The sequence below is a fragment of the Dromiciops gliroides genome, chromosome 5 (genome assembly GCF_019393635.1).
Source record: "Dromiciops gliroides isolate mDroGli1 chromosome 5, mDroGli1.pri, whole genome shotgun sequence".
Classification (NCBI taxonomy): Eukaryota; Metazoa; Chordata; class Mammalia; order Microbiotheria; family Microbiotheriidae; genus Dromiciops; species Dromiciops gliroides.
The window spans coordinates 260505034-260517803 of NC_057865.1; the positions used below are offsets into that span (position 1 = coordinate 260505034).

The following is a 12770-nucleotide window of genomic DNA, read 5'->3' on the forward strand; positions in this document are numbered from 1 at the left end:
AATTCCTCTGTTGGGCATTTAAAACCTTTCTCACTGTGGCCCCAACATACCTTTCCAGCCTTGTTGCACATGACTCTCATGTATTCTATAGTCTAGCCAAACTGTCCATCACACTGTTCCTTACTCTTGATCCCTCATCTATGTGCTTTTACGTCAGTTACCTCCTATGCCAGGAATGATCTTCTGGCTTACCTCTTCCGCTGAATATTCTTTGTCTTTTTCAGAACTCAAATATTGCCTTCCGTGATGCCTTATTTGATCCCTAAGACTGCTTGGCCATTCCTACCAATTACCTTGCTTTTTTGTGTGATATGCCTATATATTTGTACATATTTTCTCCCCCAAAGAATTACATATGTTCCATGAAGGCATGGCCTGTTTGATTTTTTTCTTTGCATCCCCATCATTTAACATGGTTATTGGCATTAAGTACTTAATAAATCTTTAATTGATTGACTATCATTTCTATCATTTAAAGACATTCATAATCTTACTCCAGTCTACCTTTCCAGCCTTATACACCATTCCCTTTCATACCCCATTTGGTCCAGCCAAACTGGCCTTTTTTGCTCTTCCTCAATCAGTGTGTTTCTCAACACTCTCATTTACCCTCTCTCTGCTTTTGCATAGGCTTTCGTCCATTGCTGGAATTCACTTCCTCCTCACTTCCATCTCCTAGAATCTCTGGTTTCCTTTACAAAATTACTCAGATGCCACTTTTGACTTAAGACCTTTGCTTATTCCTCCAGTTGTTCGTTCTGAATCTGGAGGAAAGGATCAGAAAATAGGGGGATGTTATTGGGGGCGGGGTCAGCTGTTGAGATGTAGAGATGGGGAGAAAGGGAAGATCCTGAATTCTGAAAAGCCTGAGGCAAAATCCTCTGCAGATGGGGTGGGAAGATGGATGGATTTTGAAAGCTTGAGGAGAGAGGTTTTTAAGCAGCCACTGCACGGAGTGTGATAGAGAATAAATTAAAGAAGAGGAAAATATCGTCTTGCCACAGTAAGAACCCAGTCAAAATGAAATCATATACATGTGTAGTGGACCCAGTCATCACAGTTATGGAACTTTATCATCAATCAGTCAGTTGTGGTGGGTCATCTTTAGTTGACAGGCCATAATCCAGATGCCTCTACAATATGTTTCTTTTTTCTCATTACCCATTATATCACCTATAGTTTTCACTTACCCAAAAGCATGATGTTTCGTGTATCTCAAATAAGATAGGAATTCCAAGAGAATATCAGCTTTAAAAAGACGGGCATCTATATTGATGAGTAGCCTCAAATCATTGAAATTGAAAACCTTGTACTGTTTTACCTCCTACATAGTTCTGGGCTCAGTTTACTTTCTATATGCAGTGCCTATCTAAGATACATGCATACACACATATATACATATCCATAATATGTATGTATGTATGTATGTATGTATGTATACAAAGTCATAGAATAATTCATTGGGCAGTCTAGTCAGTTTTTCATAATTAGGACAATATATATACTTTATCCATTGTTTTCCCAAGGAATAGGTTGGTTGATCTCTCATGGGCGTGTGTGTGTGTGTGTCTATCATCAAGAAGACTGTACTGTTTGAAGGACTGATACAATCAGGATGATGCCATCTGCAAACAGCATCATGCTCAGGGAATCCCTTCTGTATTTGGAGTTTGTGGAGGATGCCTTCTTATGAGGAGGGAGAGCTTCGTTCTTTGAACTACTGTGCTTCTCTCCCCCACCCACACATATACCTAGGGCGCATAGTGGGCAATTATTAATGAATGCATGTTAGTCCCATTGATAGATGATGCTGGTGAACTCTCTGGGAGAACCTATCTTCCTATTTTCTGACTTATTTGATGTTAATACTCAGAAGATCAATGAACAAAGTTATCTTCAATGTCCTGGGAGCTTATATGATTTTAACTTCCATCCTGTTATATAAATAGACACAGATGAATGAAAAGTGAAGAGAATAGAAGATCTCACTGTACTTACTATTTGTGGACAATTAAAAGACATTTGATTGTTAGTTAAAATTCCACTTTAGAGGGTCTTCTTCAACATGCTTCTCATGCATTATATTTCAAGATTGTTCCAAGATTCTCTAAAAGATATGAGAAAAAAATCATCATTGAGCACCTACTATGTTTTAGGCACTTGTGTTAAGCACTGAAGAATCAAAGAAAAGTAAAAACCAGTTCCTGTTCTCAAAGAGCTCACATGCAAACAAGCCGCTGTATAGATGAGCTTTGTATGGGGTAAATTGGGGGTGGTCTTAGAAGAAAGTCACTAGATTGAGGACTGGGAAAGGCTTCTGGAAGAAGGTGGAACTTTGGCTGAGACTTGAAGGAATCAGGAAAGCCAAGAGATGGAAACGAGAGAAAACATTCCAAGTATGGGGAGTGGACAGCCAGAAAAAAATGCTTGGAAGTCAGAAGGTGAAGGAATAGCAAACAAGTCAGTGTAACTGGCTGTGTACAGAGGACAGTGAGAAACCTAGAAAGATAGAAAAGGAATCAGGTTGTTCAGTGTTCCATAACATTGTTCAATGATTATCTGATCATTCATATGAAGTGAGGTATAAGATATCACCAAAGGTCATTGCCAGTGTGATGAAAGATGCTCATGCAGAACCCAAGTGGAAGAGGAATTCCCTATAGATGGTGAAGTACATCAGTTGTTCCTGTTTGGGGAACATATTGTACAAATTGCTTCAAGCTCTGAAATATCTCAGAGCCTCCTAATTGAGATACATAATCCCTTAAAAGAGTTTGTTCTAATTATCCGTGCAAGAAAGACAACTGAATAGCTATTTTCCACTCATATATATATATATATATATATATATATATATATATATATATATATATATATATATATATATATATACACACATATACATATACATATATATGTATATATATGTATATGTATATATGTATGTATATATCTATATATTTAATTGGAGAACCCATAGATCTGATCATCCAATACACATATATTGAACACACTCCATGAATGACCATTAAACCGGGCCCAGCATCAAGCAGATAGAGAGGGGGCTAAACTATCTTTGGGGAGCTGGGCGGTGAATTTAATGAGACCCCCACACACACACACCAAGCTTCCTTCTAAAAGTCTTATCTGTTTACTGAACAACATTGTTCAGGTGATGCTGTATGGGATTCAAAGTACATGTTGCCATATGAATGAATGCTGAGTGTCAGCAAAGAAGCAATAGTTCATGATGGGTAGGAGTAGACTTTAATATGTAACCAACAAAGAATTGTGTGTTTAAAAGCAGTATAACGGATTCTTCAGAGAGATTTACAGCTGGAAAAAAAAAAAGGAGGCATAAAAAAGAATATTTGGGGCAGCTAGGTGGCATAGTGGATAGAGCACCGACCCTGGATTCAGGAGGACCTGAGTTCAAATCCGGCCTCAGACACTTAACACTTACTAGCTGTGTGACCCTGGGCAAGTCACTTAACCCCAATTGCCTCACCAAAAGAAAAAAAAGGGGATATCTAAAAGGCATCTTGTGTGATACACTGCTATCCATACAATATAAGAAAAATATTTAATTTTCTGGAGGAAGCCATAATATCTAAGCCCCCTGTGGGGTCTTTATAGGAGGATAATTTTTATTAAATATATATACCAAGATGTCAGATATAAAATTAGGAAGATTTGGCTCCATACAGAAAATCATCTGTAAAATAAGATCAGTTTTCTTTTCATAATTACATCAAGGATATACTTAAGATTTTTGACCAGTGAGGATACATTGATCATCCTCAAATGATTTATATAGATGAGAAAGCAGACGATAGCCCCAGAATTATTGATTTCTTTTCACTGACCTTTTTAAGCTAAATTATCATACACAATCTTTTTTTTTGTTCTTGAATTTTTCCTTTTAGGGATATCTTGAAAATAAATTCCTGATTGTTTTCAAAGTAATCTTGCCTCATGCATTTACTTTTTCTGTATAGTTTTCTCCAGGAACATCCATCCTTACACATTTCATATTAATTAATCTTACTATTAAGGCAGCTAGGTGGCACAGTAGATAGAGCACCGCCCGAGAGTCAGGGGAAGCTGAGTTCAAATCTAGCCTCAGACACTTCTAGCTGTGTATCCCTACGCAAGTCACTTAGCCCTCTTTGCCTCAGTTTCTCATCTGTAAACTCAGCTGGAGAAGAAAATGGCAAACCACTTCACTATTTTTGCAAAGAAAAACTCAGATTTGACCACCAAGTCAGATACAACTGAAACAACTCAGCAATAATATTACTACTGCCTTGCATTTTATATTTGTGTGTGTATATTTATATGTGTATATAGGTATGTATAATTTGTTGCTTAGCTGCTTTTTCTTGCTTACAATACTAATAATTTTTATAATATTATAGTGTCGCTTATCCCTGATTTTTGTTTTTACACATCTATGTAATACATATTTTTACAAATATGTTACCTATGCATGCATATAATACACATGTAAACATTCCAGTGTAAATATATACATGTATAAATATACACACTATTCATACTGTACTAAAGCACTGAATCCAAATGTCAGAATTCCATCATCAGAACCTGCGAGAATGGATTAGCATAGCTAAGATGTTCTTGTTCTATTTCTCATCTATTTGTTATATTTTAATTTGATATTAAGATCTTTTCAGGATAAATTAACAACCTGATCTTACATTAGATTTATTTACAATTTCTTGCTTGAGTGCTTCTTATGGTTTTATCAGGCAATATTATAAGGTAATGCTGATCATAATTTTCATAAGATTGTAAGTAATATCACTTATCCTTGATTCTTTGTTTTGTTTACAAATAATATTGTTTTCTATGTTGGTATTGCCATTGATTCATATGTTTTATGAGCAAAGAGATTAAGTGTTCTTTGTGAAGTAATTTCTATATTTTTTATATTTGTGGTAATTTTTGTATTGGTAGAACTTTTCTAATATAATGTTGATAAAGTCAACATTTTTCTTTTCTCTTCTTCCAATATTTTAGAGCTAATAGTTTATTTAAACAGTTTGAATTGGCACAGTCATGATCATGCAGTATTTTGATTGTCTTTCCTTTTAACTTTTCATTGATCTTTATAATAAGTTGATCATTTGATTCCTCCCTGATAGCCAATTCTTTATTTTTTTAATTTTTTTTTTTTTTTAGTTAGGCAATTGGGGTTAAGTGACTTGCCCAGGGTCACACAGCTAGTAAGTGTTAAGTGCCTGAAGCCGGATTTGAACTCATGTACTCCCGACTCTAGGGCCCGTGCTCTATCCACTGTGCCACCTAGCTGCCCCTGATAGCCAATTCTTAAATAACTCCTACATCAGTAACCAAATATTTCTTTTCTGCTGAATTATAATTCATTTAATTTTTGGTAGTGATTTTGCACATGAAACACATCTAATACCTTATGCTAATTTTTAAAGCCTTAGAAAGGTTGTGTTTTCCATATAGTCTACAGAACTTTGATGCCTTTCATTTCTTGATTCTAAAACATATCTGCTAATGTACTCACAATACTTAACTTCATCTATTCTATTTTTACTAGTTTATATTTACATATTTATGTCCATGTTATATTTCCTAACAAGATGGAAAACTTCTTAAGAGTATGACATTTCCCATCTTTTTTCACTTTTGTATCCCCAAGACTTAGAATGGTGCTATGCTAATGGTAAGCACTTTCATGTTGCATTGGATTGAATTCACAATGAAGTCAACAAGTATCAAGGTTTATGTTGAGTTGGTTTGAACCATCTCATCAGGATCTTCATAAGAATGTCTATTTCTTCATCCCTTGTAACAGATATTTATGCAGATATTACAGTTATTTTATGCTAAACTTTTACTTATGTTGATTGTGAGCACATAATGAAAAAATCAAGTATCTCATGAAATGATTTTCTTTTCTCTTACCCTTGGAAAAATAATAAAACCAACTCAGCCACCTCTAGTCACCTTTTCAAGGAAAACCCATGAGCCCAATTTCAGTTTAGCCACAGCTGCTTTTTGTCTGCTGGTTTCATTTATAGTGAGAAAATCCACATATCTGTGGTTTACTTCCTCTACTAGTGTGTCAATTCACTATTTTTTCAACTTAAATATTACATTAAGTACTAATTGCTTAGTGATTAGAGATGATCTAGAACTATAACTCTTAGTGCTTTCTACACACCTTTTTGCTACTTTGCAACTTACCACTATGGAAGTAGAGGAGAGAAGCATTTGGCCCGTGGTTAAAGAATTCATTACCTCGGAGCCCAGCTGTTGGTAATGAGCCTCTTTCTTCTTAACTTTTTCCAGCTTTGGTTTCTTCATCTGTTTTAAAGATAAAATGAGGCAACATGTAAAGCAATTTGCAAACCTTAAAGTGCTATATAAATGGTATCCATTATTATCATCATCATCAATATTATTACTACCCTAGATTAGTTCTAGGACCACAGTCAATCTGTCCTTGAGACCAGGCACAAAACCCACTTCACGTATCAGAACATGCTAGAGATTTTGTTTTCCCATGATTGCCTTCTAATACCAAGAACTCTTTCCACACTGAGATGAGGCACCGACACAAGATTTTTCTGAATGAAATACCATACCCACCTCAAGGAACTTGCAATTGAATGGAGGCTATAAGATATGCACAGATAAGTGTAAATATTATTAAGTAAAAAGATTTCCAAAATGCTACAAGGAATTTTTGTAAAGAAAGATCATTTTTCAGTTGGGGGAATCAAGGAAGGCTTCATGAAGGAGATAGGAACGTAGTGTAATTTGAAGTAAGAGAAGAATTTCCATAACAGTCATGGCAGTCATTCATTCCTTATTTGGGGGAAGGTATAGAGGTCAGGGCAGTCCAGAGTAGAACAAGACTGGAGGATAATGAGTATTCCAGTTTTCCCAGAATTCAGAATTCATGAAGAGAAATAGGTCAAATCTGGAAAAATAGCTTGAAAGTGGATTTATAGCCTTAATGTCAATGCCTTAACTACTAAGAAAAGGAATCTGTACTTTTTTGAGTAAGCTCTTTGGGAGTCACTGAAAGTTTTGGACTGAGAAGGGATCATATTGATACATTAAGAAGCTTATTTACTTGAGAAGCTGTCTGGGTCAAAGGGGGCAGATTGGAGACAGATTAAATGGTGTTTTAAGAAAAAAGTCACGAATTATTATAAAATCTCAGTGTGGGAAGGGCCCTCCCAGGTCCCAATTTCCCTCGTTCATAACTAAGCAGGAATTATTTCTACAATATACCTCCAATGTGAGCATCCTGTCTTCCCTTGAAAACTTTCAGTAATATAGAAGTTACTGCCTCTAAATGTAGCCCATTTCACTTATAGACAGATATAATTGTTAAAGTGTTTTCCCTTATAGCAAGCTCTCTATAGCTTATACCCCATTGCTCATAATTCTTCACTGGGTAGAAGCCAAATTATTCTCCCACCTGACATCCCTTCACATACATAAAGTTGAACTGTCCTCCCTAAGACCTCCAATCTAAACATTCCCATTCCTTGTGTGTGTGTGTGTGTGTGTGTGTGCGCACGCGCGTGTGTGAAACAATTGGGGTTAAGTGACTTGCCCAGGGTCACACAGACAGTGTTAAGTGTCTGAGGCCGGATTTGAACTCAGGTCCTCCTGAATCCAGGGCTGGCGCTCCATCCACTATGCCACCTAGCTGCCCCAACATTCCCATTCCTTCATCTGACCAATCAGGTTCTCTTCTGGAAGCTGTCCAGCTCATCAATATCAATTTGAAAATGTGGTACCTAGAACTGAACCCCAGATATTTTCTGACCAGTACAGAGTAGAGTGGGATTATCATTTCTCTAGTACTGAGGAGTTTAAACACGATGCAGTTTAGAATTACATTGCGGTTGCTGTTTGGCTACCACACTACCCTGCTGACCGATATTAAGTTTATAATTCACTAAAACCATTAATCAAATCGACTGCTATCTAGTCTCCTATATCTTGTACTTCCAAAATAGATTTTTTGCACACAAGTGTAAATCTTGACATTATTCAGTTTTACCATTTACTTTGGCTTAAGATTGTATCCTATAAAGGCCTTCTTTAATGCCACCTGTAATCCAATGTGTTAGCTACCCCTCCTAATTTTGCATTATCTGAAAACTTAATAAGCATGGAATCTTCCCCATTGATCAAGTTACTTATAGAAATATAAAATGGAGCATGTCCAGCCACAGATTCCTGGGGTCGCCACTGGAGATAGCCTGTCCATTCAACTATTTCTCAGACCATCTAATTATACATCATGCAGTCCATGTTTCTCCCTCTTGACCACAAAATTAGCATGGGCAACTTTGCAAAATATTTTGCCAGAATCTAGGTAAAATATGTCTAAGTCAATCTTATTTATCATTCTAGGAACCCTTACAGAAAAAGGAAATTCAGTTATCTTATATGATCTGTTCTTGATGAATTCATGCTGGGTCTTTGTGATCACCACTTCCTTTTCTCTGTGTTTACCAACCATTCTTATAATTCTAGAATTTTTGCTTCTCATTGTGACTTTTCGTTCCTCCCTATTCTCCTGCATATTAACCCCATTCTTACATCACTTCCCATCATGTTCAGACTTCATAACCTAGAGTCTGTAGACTTCATACTCTTTTGTTTTTAAAAAATCTAAACATTTGCCATTTTTCAGACCGGTGTACCTGTTTACTTCTTCAGAATCTTTCAGAGATCACTGACAGTGGCCCAACAATTACATTCACCAATTCATAGATTACCTTTAGGTCCCTTTAGCCTGTTGACTTTAACTTGTCAATGGAGATTATATGTTGTTACTCTCTCCCTATACGTCTCATATTTCAACTCTTTTTTTCCAATGAAACAAAAATTTATTTTGTTTTTTCCAGTTACATGTAAGGGTAGTCACATTTCAACTCTTTTTTAAAGATTTTTGTTCTCTGTCTTCTATTCCAAAGATTATTTTCCTAGAAAGAGAATGCAGAAGCAAGATATGAGAAAATACTTTTTCTTTGTCATTCAATATCATCAAATTATCCTTTTTCTTATGATACCTTAAAAACTCAAAACTTTTGTTATCCTTAGTATTATTGTCAATATTCTAACACTATATATTCTTTTTTTTTGCGGGTCAGTGAGGGTTAAGTGACTTGTCCAGGGTCACACAGCTAGAAAGTGTCAAATATCTAAAGGTAAAAACATTTTTATTATTTTTTTTGTGGGGTAATGAGGATTAAGTGACTTGTCCAGGGTCACATAGCTAGTAAGTGTCAAGTGTCTGAGGCTGAATTTGAACTCAGGTCCTTCTGAATCCAGGGCCACTGCTTTATCCACTGTACCACCTAGCTGCCCCCTAAGCATCTCTTTTTAAGGACAAAACTGCTCACCTCCTGATGTGAGGAAGGGGAGATAAAAGGTTCCCTAAAAATTGTCTGTCTCATTTCACACTGTCCTGCTTAACATGGCTCATGGAGATCCCACCCCGAAGTTGAAATAAAAACAAAATGTACAAAAACTTTTGCAAAAGTGATTCCACTCACCATGAGTACATGGAATGTGTGCACATTTGTGGACAGCATTAAATCCAGAAGACCTGAAAGACAAAGAGCTCTTGTTGCAAAAGAACTCAGCAGTTTTTGCATCCAAATAGCAGCCCTGAGTAAAATGAATCTGGCAAATGAAAGCCAGCTTACTGAAGTCTAAAACACTGTGTGCGTCTCTCTCTCCTCTCTTTCGTCAATGAGGGCAAGATTCTTTTTTCCCCAGGGAAATGAGGGTTAAGTGACTCGTCCAGGGTCACATAGCTAGTAAGTTTCAAGTATCTGAGGCTGGATTTGAACTCAGGTCCTCCTGAATCTAGGGCTGGTGCTTTATCCTCTGCACCACCTAGCTGGCCCAAGGGCACAGTTCTTGTCAGAGTCCTCAATAGACTGATCATTCAGCTGGAAGATGTCCATCTACCTGAGAGCCAGTCAGTGTGGCTTCAAAAATGGCCGAGGAATGATCAATATAGTGTTTGCTTCCATGATAACTCCAGAACAGAAGTCTGTACACAACGTTCATTGAACTGCCCAAGGCCTTTGATGATATCAGGCATGAGGCCTTGTGGACAATTATGCCAAAATGCAGCTGCTCAGAGAAGTTCATTAGTATCATGTCAGTTTCATGACAGTATGCTTGCACAGGTTCTGGATAATGTACAATACTCTCATGCTTTCTCAGTCACCAATGGAGTGAAACAAAGCGGCATGCTTGCTCCCGTGCTTTTTTTTTTTTTTTTTTTTGGTTTTTGGGTGAGGCATTTGAGGTTAAGTGACTTGCCCAGGGTCACACAGCTTGTAAATGTCAAGTGTCTGAGGCTGGATTTGAACTCAGGTCCTCCTGACTCCAGGGCCAGTGCTCTATCTACTGCGCCACCTAGCTGCCCCGCTCCCATGCTTTTCAACAGGATATTTTTAGCAATATTGTCAGATGCCTTCAAAGAGGACAAAAGCAGCATCAAGGTCAGCTACCACACTGTTGGTACATCATTTAATGTGAAAAAACTACAAGCCATGACTAAAGTGGAAGGAGAGTTGGTGCCTGATTTTTTTGTTTGCAGATGATTGTTCATTCAGTGTAGCCTCTGAGGTTGAGATGCAACAAAGTATGGATCAATCCTCTCCTGTTGTGTTTTTTGGCCTAGCAACTAACACCAAGAAAACACAGGTGCTCCACCAGCTAACACATCACCATCCATACATGGAATTAATTTGGCAATAGACTTTCCAGGGGTGTGTGTGTGTGTGTGTGTGTGTGTGTGTGTGTGTGTGTGTGTGTGTATGATGACCTTGACATATGCCTTGCCAGAGCTTAACTCAGTGTTTGGGAGGCTCTGCAGGGAAGCGTGGGAGAGAAGAGGTGTTAGCCTACCAAACTGAAGGTCTACAGAGTCATTGTACTGACTTCATTGTTGCATGCCTGTGAAACCTGGACAGTGTGACAGTGCCATGACCAGAAATTGAATCACTTCCATTTAGTTTGCCTTAGGAAGAGTCTAAAGATCACCTTGCAAGATAAGGTACTGAACACTGAGGTCCTTTCTTGAGCTAAATTGCTGAGCATTCAAGCTCTACCGCAGAGAGTGCAACTCCCATGGGCTAGCTGCGTTGTTCGAATGCCAAACATATGTTTGCCTAAAAGACTATTTTATAGAGAACTCACAGAAAGCAGTCACTCACATAAAGGTCAGAAGCGATACAAGGACACTCTCAAGGTCTCTCTGACAAATTTGGAATTAATCGTGTGATGTGTGAGATACTGGAAAAGGACCACCCAGTATAATGTGCCCATATCAAAGAAAGTGCTGTGCTCTATAAGCAAAACAGAATTGTAGTAGCTCAAAAGAAATGCGAGATGTGCAAATTTACACATGTTCATGTGTACTGTTTGTGCCTGACCTGTGTTGAGCCTTGCAAGTTCCTGTTGTTCTTTTCAGCTACAGTTAGACACACTGTACTTGACTCCAACATATATGTGTCATTTTGGTCCTCTTTAAGAAAAAAGGACAACAATCAACCTTGGTGCCCCACTGAGGTTGAGTTTATCCAGATCTGAATTCATTTTATATAGTCAGCCCAAGCAAGCTTCTATCTTCTGTACAAGTCTTTTAAAACTCCAAATCAATGAGATCCACGTCATTCTCTTTAGATGGTTCACCCTTTTCATTTTCAGCGTTTTTCTCTCTTTAGGATTTCATTTGTGAAAGCTTCTTTTCCATTCTATACTAACTTCTGTAGAATGTAATCTAAAATAGAGTTCTTAACCATTTCGTGTCATGGTCTACCAACTTAGAGTATTGAAGTACATTTTAGGTACATTTTAGGTTCAAAGTAAAATCCCTGATCTCTGTTCCTTAATGAAAATGGCATTGGCACAAGCTATATATCAAAGGCTTGATTCCTTCCCCACAAGTCACCAGGTGTACAATGAACACACATAGCAAATATGAAAGAAACTCATTTATCCAAGTAGATAGTAAACAAAAACCCAGAAAAAGTATGCACTTAAGAATATGTGCCAGACAATAAAGAATGAATGAGCTCTCCCTTTGGGAGTAAGATAACTCCAGAAAGAGAGGGACAGAGGGCAAGAGAGAGCGAGAGGGAGAGACAGAGAGAAAGTCCTAGATCTCCTCCAAGGGGAAATTCCCCAAAGTCTAGAGTGCTGAGCCCGGAGTCAAGAAGATTCATCTTCCTGTGTTCCAATCCTGCCTCAGACTTAATCTATGTGATCCTGGATAAGTCATTTAATCCTGTTTGCCTCGGTTTCTCATGTGTAAAATGAGCCAGAGAAAGAAGTGACAAAACACTCCAGTATCTTTTCTAAGAAAACCGCAAATGGGGATGCAGTCCAATACAACTGAAATAGCCCAACTACAACAACAAAAAAGAGAGATGTGATGGAGATCCCCAGCTTCTCTACATTTCACTTCTTGCTTGGGTCTTTTTCCTTCCATGGACCTAAAGAGAGTTTGGAATTATGCATACTCTCTCCAAAACTAGCAACCAGAAGAAGCTATGTAATTATTCTCTCCTCCTCTCATGAATTCCACCCTTTCTCTGCAGGCATGGGACAATGGGTAAACAATCTCCACCAATGAGGAGAAAGTCCTAAATGATTGGCAGAGTAGACAAGTTGACAATATAGCATTTGCATTTGCTACTACCCATATCTATCTTACTACATTA

General features: G+C 37.6%; 1 protein-coding gene across 1 annotated transcript in view; it reads left to right on the forward strand.

Annotated features, from left to right (window-relative positions):
• The window catches only part of LRRIQ1 (leucine rich repeats and IQ motif containing 1), a 264352-nt gene that overhangs the window by 109889 nt on the left and 141693 nt on the right, over positions 1 to 12770 (forward strand). The gene's annotated exons all lie outside the window — the stretch shown is intronic.